Source organism: Podarcis tiliguerta (assembly GCF_965153285.1).
Source record: "Podarcis tiliguerta genome assembly, chromosome: 16".
Classification (NCBI taxonomy): domain Eukaryota; kingdom Metazoa; phylum Chordata; class Lepidosauria; order Squamata; family Lacertidae; genus Podarcis; species Podarcis tiliguerta.
The window spans coordinates 6,515,522-6,523,153 of NC_139549.1; the positions used below are offsets into that span (position 1 = coordinate 6,515,522).

The following is a 7,632-nucleotide window of genomic DNA, read 5'->3' on the forward strand; positions in this document are numbered from 1 at the left end:
GTCCAGCTCTCACTTCCATACATCACCACTGGGAAAACCATAGCTTTTACTATTCAGACCTTTGTTGACAAGGTGATGTCTCTACTTTTTAAAATGCTGTCTAGGTTTGTCATTGCTTTCCTCCCAAGAAGCAGGCGTCTCTTAATTTCATGGCTGCTGTCACCATCTGCAGTGATCATGGAGCCCAAGAAAGTAAAATCTCTCATTGCCTCCATTTCTTCCCCTTCTATTTGCCAGGAGGTGATAGGAGCAGTGGCCATGATCTTCGTTTTTTTGATGTTGAGCTTCAGACCATATTTTGCGCTCTCCTCTTTCACCCTCAATAAAAGGTTCTTTAATTTCTCCTCACTTAATGAATGAACTTGCTGTGGACAAAGTTGGTCATTGTATTTTGAGCCAGGCAGGAATTTTCCCTCAGACTAATTGGCCCTGTCTAGGGTTTTTGCCTACCTTATAGCAATTGTCACAACTTGGCCAGTTTAGGCATTAGGTTGGCCTTAGTCTTAGTGGAGGGGAGGTTGTAAGCCTCTGCCTGCCCCTCCAAGGACAGGTGTATCCTTTTAAAGGGATCCAGGAGGAATCCCTGGTTGTCCGGACAACCTGGTGGGGGTTATGGCTGCAGCACTCCTCAAAGCAGCCATTAAGCCTATTTGAAGTAAGTCAAATGTCCTCCACGACTCTGGTCTAAACCCTACTTCCAGCAGGTGGGCTGGTTGTTAATGGTTGTGATACACAATGCCTATGCCAAACCTCTCACATCTGTAATCAATAAAAGTTGTGGCCTTATTTGACCCAAAATGCAATGTGTCTTGCCAGGTTATTATGCTCAAAGTCAGGGTCATCAGACACTGACTTTACCTAGTTCAAGAGAAACAGGTAAATGCAGTAATGCTTCTAAATACCAGCTGCTGAAAACCACAGGAGGGGAGAATGTTCTTGTGCTCAGGTCCTGGGCTAGATGGGCCATTGCCCTGAACCAGCAGCCTCTTCTTATATTCTTATTCCACCTAGCAAATGTGCGGGCGGGTAGAAGATCTGCCTCTGGAAGCTGGCAAAAGCCCCCAAATAGGGTATTCTGGGGGCAGGAAGAGGGGCAGGCTGAACTTCCCTAGTATCTACTCTTGGGCAAAAGCTTCCTGCATTGCAGAGGGTTGGACTAGATGATCCTTGTGGTCCCTTTCAGCACTAAGTTTCTATGATTTTATAACAGTCGTACCTTGGTTCCCGAACTGCTTAGTTGTCGAACAAATAAGCTCCTGAACGCTGCAAACCCAGAAGTTTGGTTTGCAAACGTTTTTCAGAAGCCAAACGTCCAACGTGGCTTCCGACCGAGCGCAGGAAGCTCCTGCAGCCAATTGGAAGCTGCGCCTTGGTTTCTGAATGGTTTTGGGAGTCGGACGGACTCCCAGAACTGATTAAGTTTGAGTACCAAGGTACCACTGAATTCTTAACCACCCTGCGCAGTGCCACCTAGTGGCCCTTGTGCTCAAACAGCTTACACCACACCCACTCTTTCCAAAAACGGAAGGAAGACAGCACAACAGAGGCCATATTCACACCATGCATTTAAAGTATTAAAAAAACAACAACCCCAAAACACGACTCACTTCAAACAGCCATGACTTCCCCCAAATAATTCTGGGAGCTGTAGGGCGTGAAAGTTGTTAGGAAACCCCTATATTCCCCTCAAAGGACTATGATTCCCAGAGTTCTCTGTGAAAATGGATTGATTGGTAAACTAATTTGGGAATGATGTCTGTTACAAATATATGGGAGATTTATTTATTTATTTATTTATTTACCTACTTATTTTAAAATCCTGTTCAAAAGGCTAATGCAGTCATGCGCTCCTTGTGAACTCCCTAAAGGTAGCTGACTGGACATGGTGAAAAACCAGGATGCTTGGCTGGGTGAGTTCTTTGTCTGATCAAGCAGAGGTGATATTATGCTGCCCTGGACTCCTTTGGAAGGAAGGCTGAGATAGAAAATGAATGAACAGAATTATCTTAGGTAGCAGGGTTGGGAAAAGCAGGTCTGCAGAGTGATTCATGAAGCTTTTTACCAGAAAGAATAGCTGTTTATAGACTAGAGAAGATGAGGTTTCTTTCTCCTATGGTTAAGACGAATTTGTACTCCGGATTTTGGGAGTACAACGTCAGCAATATGCTGATGACACATCCTTTACATCCGCAGGTGTGGCTGTGGACGTGCTGGACTGAGATCTTGCCTCAGTAATGTACTGGATGAAATGAATGGACCTAAGTGAGACACAGCAATTGGTTTCAATGGCTGTGCTCTGAGGATGACTAGCATTGGATTACAACCAAATTGTCATGGCTAACTTAAGTCCATTGATGTCAGTTGTTCTAGGATCGAGTGGGATGCAACTCACTGGATCCCGACTTAGTCATGCTTAGAAGAGACCCATTGCAATCAATCAGACTGAAATTGGTCATGATTTCTTTAATTTTCAGTGGGTCTGCTCTAGGACTAAGTCCTGATTCAGGCATATATGTAATAAATGGGAGTGCCACCCTTCTTGTTGCTAGATTTTTAGAAAAAGAAAAACTTTACTGATTAAAACACAGATAGACATTGTGTGCTGTGGCATAGCAGAGGTTTTAATGTGTGTAACAAGTCAAGAGATAACAGTTAGAATATTAGTAGTCAGTTTCAAGTACAGTAGATATGTGGATACTTTGCCTTCCATGAATGACTTTTAGAATTGACCCATTGAACAATTAGGGGAAGGGGGGAAGGCTCTCAAGGGCAGAATCAATTCCCCTTCCCCAAATAGTGTCCAGTGTCTCAACGTTGACTTTATTTCGGTTTTATAAAGTGATTCATCCATGTCAACGAGGTCTTCTCTTCCATCCGTGCCATTTCATTCAGTGAAGAACTATGTGATCATGTGACACAGATGAAGTCAGGTGTTCCAGCCTCCATCACATGTTGGGTCAGATTCATGGGATGTATATCGGCATTGCCTCCCATTACTTGACAGCTCTTGGTGAGACATGTTGACCATTCCCATAGAAAAGGCTCATGCTTGACCCTGAGCAAAACAAATGCTCCATCTTTCTGAAGGCCGATTCACACATGCAAGTTATCCCCTGTTCCCAGAATTCAAACTTGCATGAATAAACATTCCGTTTTGTGCAAATAATACCCCAGGCTCATTATATAGGAGAAATGTTATTCAGATTGGAAAGCCCTTTAACTATAGATGTATGCAATTAAAACGAAGCTTAGAGCGAGAAGGGGGAAGTTTTGATGCAGGCCTCATTCTCAGAGGTGCTGAGTTCTTGTGGTCCATGGTTGGGGCTACGAGTGCTCAGCACTCCTGGGATACAGGAATTCATAGAAGCTTAGGCAAGGTGATCTCACGCCGTTGGTGGGGGTTCCTTGTTTTCCTTCATAGCAATGGTATTCCGTCTGAGTTTAATAATTGCTGCAGTAGCTGTATCTTCTTTCTAGGTATGATGGCCTGGAATAAAAATCCACCAGGCTTGAATTGCTTGCAAAGACCGGGGCAGGGAACTCTGCAAAGCTGAGGCTTTTGTGTCCTCTACCGCCCTGACCAGAGCGAGCACAGGGGTTGCATTGGGTGATGCAAAAGGGCTGGTCAGGGCAGTAGAGGGCCGGTCCTGGGATGGTTAAGCAAAATGCTGGTGGCTGTATCGTGACAGTTGAGGGAGGGCAGCTAGCATAGCACCGAGGGTTAAATGACCCTTGACCCTTCATGGCTGGATGATGATGAATCTGAAACAACACAACAGGGAGAGAGATTATGAACAAAAGCTTTATAATCAACTGAGTCAGCACTTACTTTTGGGAACTAGATAAGCAGCTTCCAGGAAGAAGATTGTTATGGGGTGGGGGGTTATAGCTCTTAACTATACAGTGGTACCTCAGGTTACATACGCTTCAGGTTACATACGCTTCAGGTTACAGACTCCGCTAACCCAGAAATAGTACCTCGGGTTAAGAACTTTGCTTCAGGGTGAGAACAGAAATCGTGCTCCGGCGGCTCGGCGGCAGCAGGAGGCCCCATTAGCTAAAGTGGTGCTTCAGTTTAAGAGCAGTTTCAGGTTAAGAATGAACCTCTGGAACGAATTAAGTACTTAACCTGAGGTACCACTGTACAAACATAAAAAGTACCAGTCCAGAGTTTGTGTGTGTTTAATCAAAGGGAAGGACAAGAGCTCAAGACAGAGCAAAGTCACTTCACACAGAGAAGTGTTCAATTTCAGACTGGGCTGGGAAAGGCTTCCTATATTCTATTTAAATAAGCCTTTATTGATCAGTGGTAGAGTATCTGCTTTGCAAACAGAAGGTCTCTTCTCCAATAAAAATAGGGACATCCTATTCAACAACAACAACAATTTATACGCTGCCTATATGACCAGGTTGGACTGTTTTTAGAAAGGAACTGTCAATGGTTTTCAATACACCAGTTCCACATCGAAAACAACAAAAGCATAAGGACATAGCTACATCAGGTCACTGGTCCATCTAGCCCAGCATCCTGTTCCTATAGTGGCCAACCGGATGCAAGCAGGACCCCAAAACAAGAGCACTTCCTCCAGAAACTGGTATTCAGAAGCATTACTGCCCCTTACTATGCAGAGGATAGCCATCATGGCTAGCAGCCGAGACCATATAACACCGGTCTTGAAATACCTACATTGGCTCCCAGTACGTTTCTGAGCACAATTCAAAGTGTTGGTGCTGACCTTTAAAGCCCTAAACAGCCTCGGTCCAGTATACCTGAAGGAGCGTCTCCACCCCCATCGTTCTGCCCAGACACTGAGGTCCAGCTCCGAGGGCCTTCTGGTGGTTTCCCTCACTGCGAGAGGCCAAGTTACAGGGAACCAGGCAGAGGGCCTTCTCGGTAGTGGCGCCCTCCTTGTGGAATGCCCTCCCATCAGATGTCAAAGCGATAAACAACTACCTGACATTCAGAAGACATCTGAAGGCAGCCCTGTTCAGGGAAGTTTTTAATATGTGACATTTTAGTGTATTTTTCATCTTTGTTGGAAGCCGCCCAGAGTGGCTGGGGAAAACCAGCCAGATGGGCGGGGTACAAATAATAAATTATTATTATTATTATTATTATTATTATTATTATTATTATTATTATTATGTTCCCCAACCTTAACCTAGAAAGGTCTCTTTCTCCGTGTGCAACCCATCTCCCCATGTGCTTAATCATAGTGCCGTAAGTATCCAAATATGCCAACAATCTGCCCAATCCCATTTGTATGTGAAGGGTAGTAGAGTAACGTCTTCTACCGTGACAATCCTATTATTACAGATAAAGTGAGGGTAATAAGCCACGAAGGAGGAAATGTTCTCCACTGAAACTATGTTCAGCTATTTAGGCATAGTTAAAGCAGTAAGTGAGCAGAACCATCTTCAATTCCCTCTCCTGTTTTCTGAAATACATTTAATTAGTATTTAGGGGGAAAGAAAATTTAACCTGCAACTTGGTAACTGCCTGCAGAGCATTTGGCACAGTAACAGGGAATGTAAATCTGCACTTGAATTTGTAAGCTTTAATAACAACTGTTCTCTAACAAAGGTGTCAAAAGCAGTATATAAGTCAACTAAGGGTTTATAGAAATGTGTCCAGCGCTGGATTTAGGGCAGTTTGGGCAGTCTGCCCCCTCAACAGGGTGCTGAGTCAAGGGGGCACATCATCATCATCATGCCACCTATATTTATAGGGATACCTACTGAGAAGATCCATTAGAAAGCAACTGTGCCAAAAGGAATTATAAGAAATATTTAGGGAGTGGGTTGCCAAATTTTGTGCTCACTCAAGGTGCCATATTGCTAAAGTCTGCTCCTGATGTGCCCTTTCAGCCCTAATGTCTTCATAAAATAAAACAGGTTGGGATAAAAGAATTATAGGTGAGGACTGACCTAAAGCACGGTGGGTTGGTCAAAAGCACGGTGGATCTTCTAGTTGTGGAAAAGTTTGTTGAGTGTGACTGAACCCAAGTTAGAAACAATACCTCTTTTCTGACTTCTCTTGTGTAAATAAATAGGTTATAATTGTAAAGGTTTCAGTGGTGGTGGTGAGAGAAAAGATGGTGGATGTACTGCCTCATTGCCCTTCTAAGGTAAAGGTAAAGGCCCTGGACGGTTAAGTCCAGTCAAAAGTGACTATGGGGTTGTGGCGCTCATCTCGCTTTCAGGCTAAGGGAGCCAGTGTTTGTCCACAGACACCTTTCCCGGTCATATGGCCATCATGACTAAACTTTTTCTGGTGCAATTGAACACCGTAACGGAAACCAGAGTGCACAGAAACGCCGTTTGCCTTCCCGCCGCAGTGGTACCTATTTATCTACTTGCACTTTGACGTGCTTTCGAACTGCTAGGTTGGGAGGAGCTGGGACAGAGCAACGGGAGCTCACCCCGTCGCAGAGATTCAAACTGCCGACGTTCCGATCAACAAGCCCAAGAGGCTCAGTGGTTTAGACCACAGTGCCCACCCGTGTCCTTCTAGATTGCCCTTCTAGATTCACACCAGCCAGGTGGAAATGATTTTCAGACCATTACACTCTTGTTACCAATCAAAGGGGAGTTAAGTATGTCAGCTACAGGGACATAGGAACTTGTCTAATACTGAGTCAGACCCATTGGTTCATCTAGTTTAGTGTTGTCTACAATGACTGGCTGTGCCTCTTCAGAGCTTCAAGCAAGGAACATTCCCAGTCCTACCTGGAGATGCTGGGGATGAAACCTGTGACCTCCCGCAAGCAAAGCAGGTACTCTCCCACACAGTTAAAGACCTTCCCCACAATAGTTTAGAGCCTTATATCTTTTGCCCACCACAGTGATATAATTAACTGACACATCATCCACTCCCAATGTCCACCATTCCCAAACCCCATGCATGCTGAGATTTCCTCTCAGAGCTTACCTGATGTCTCGGAGGAGCAGAAATCGCAAGAAGTGGTTTGAAGATCCCTCAAGCTCTGCCTTTTTATATGGTTTCTTGGGTGGCCTCAAGAAGTTGAGACATTTTTGTGTGTGCTGTTACTTCACGCTGGAAAAAGAAATAATTACATCCTTGACGGCGATTACCAAAATGTTGTGAATAATAATCTTGCTGATAGTGTTTATGAGTTTATCCTGGATTCAGCAACCCTATGTTTTAATATGTTACACCCTAAATACCTGGTTTTATTTCAAAACAGCACTGGCCTGTTTCTTGGGCTGTTCTCACCGGATCCACTGGAAAAGTGGGAAACATTGGAACCCTAACCCTTGGAAACATAGGAATCAATAGATCTAGGTATTCTCAACCAAAAGCCACAGGGAGAATGCCAGCTGTTAAGAGTTGCCAACCATGATGATTTCATGTAGCATTTCAGATGTCCTGATAATAATTGCCCCTTGGCATTGCCAAGCACATGCTGTGCTTTTGTTATTTTATTCTCTGTTTGTTCTTTGGTGGGGTGGCCTTAACTTTGTATTATTTTGACAGCCTGATTTCTATATACTTTTGACAGCATGTGGGAGCACAAGGATTAACCTTAATTTTTGTCATCCTCACTAGAACTGTTTTAATACTTTAATCCTGGGATATATACCTTGGGCACTCCCAAAACGTCAGGAGTT

The 7,632-nt window shown here is 44.1% G+C and overlaps 1 long non-coding RNA gene across 1 annotated transcript; it reads right to left on the bottom strand.

Moving 5' to 3' along the window:
* Positions 1–2,595: 2,595 nt before the first annotated feature.
* On the bottom strand, positions 2,596–7,124 carry LOC310666236. Its single transcript, XR_014505792.1, has 2 exons — positions 6,932–7,124; positions 2,596–3,762 (listed from the first exon to the last, which is right to left on the bottom strand). It is a non-coding gene; the product is annotated as an uncharacterized lncRNA (long non-coding RNA).
* Positions 7,125–7,632: the final 508 nt, after the last annotated feature.